The following is a 1,246-nucleotide window of genomic DNA, read 5'->3' on the forward strand; positions in this document are numbered from 1 at the left end:
CTGCTGATGGTGGGGTGGAGGAACAGAAGCCTCCAGCTGGTGATGTCAGGGTGGAGGAGCAGCAGCCAGCCTCCAACGGCTGATGGTGGGGTGGAGGAGCTGCAGCCAGCCTCCAGCAGCTGATGGCGGGGTGCAGGAGCAGCAGCCAGCCTCCAGCTGGTGATGGCGGGGTGAAGGAGCTGCAGCCAGCCACCAGCAGCTGATGGCGGGGTGCAGGAGCAGCAGCCAGCCACCAGCAGCTGATGGCGGGGTGGAGGAGCTGCAGCCAGCGTCCAGCAGCTGATGGTTGGGTGGTGGAGGAGCAGCAGCCAGCCTCCAGCAGCTGCTGGCGGGGTGCAGGAGCAGCAGCCAGCCTCCAGCAGCTGGTGGCGGGGTGGAGGAGCAGAAGCCAGCCTCCAGCAGCTGATGGCGGGGTGCAGGAGCAGAAGCCAGCCTCCAGCTGGTGATGGCGGGGTGAAGGAGCTGCAGCCAGCCTCCAGCAGCCAGCCTCCAGCTGGTGATGGCGGGGCGGAGGAGCAGGCAGCCTCCATCAGCTGATGGCGGGGTGTAGGAGCAGCAGCCAGCCTCCAGCTGGTGATGGCGGGGAGGAGGAGCAGCAGCAGCCAGCCTCCAGCAGCCAGCCAGCCTCCAGCAGCTGATGGCGGTGTGTGGGAGCAGCAGCCAGCCTCCAGCGGCCAGCCAGCCTCCAGCAGCTGATGGCGGGGTGGAGGAGCTGCAGCCAGCGTCCATCAGCTGATGGCGGGGTGGAAGAGCAGCAGGCAGCCTCCAGCTGGTGATGGCGGGGTGGAGGAGCTGCAGCCAGCGTCCAGCAGCTGATGGCGGGGTGCAGGAGCAGCAGCCAGCCTCCAGCAGCTGATGGCGGGGTGGAGGAGCTGCAGCCAGCCTCCAGCAGCCAGCCTCCAGCTAGTGATGGCGGGGTGGAGAAGCAGGCAGCCTCCGTCAGCTGATGGCGGGGTGGAGGAGCAGAAGCCAGCCTCCAGCAGCTGATGGCGGGGTGCAGGAGCTGCAGCCAGCGTCCAGCAGCTGATGGTGGGGTGGAGGAGCTGCAGCCAGCCTCCAGCAGCCAGCCTCCAGCTAGTGATGGCGGGGTGGAGAAGCAGGCAGCCTCCGTCAGCTGATGGCGGGGTGGAGGAGCAGAAGCCAGCCTCCAGCAGCTGATGGCGGGGTGCAGGAGCTGCAGCCAGCGTCCAGCAGCTGATGGTGGGGTGGAGGAGCTGCAGCCAGCGTCCAGCAGCTGATGGTGGGG

Source organism: Nothobranchius furzeri, unplaced genomic scaffold (assembly GCF_043380555.1).
Source record: "Nothobranchius furzeri strain GRZ-AD unplaced genomic scaffold, NfurGRZ-RIMD1 Scf142, whole genome shotgun sequence".
In the NCBI taxonomy this organism is placed as follows: Eukaryota; Metazoa; Chordata; class Actinopteri; order Cyprinodontiformes; family Nothobranchiidae; genus Nothobranchius; species Nothobranchius furzeri.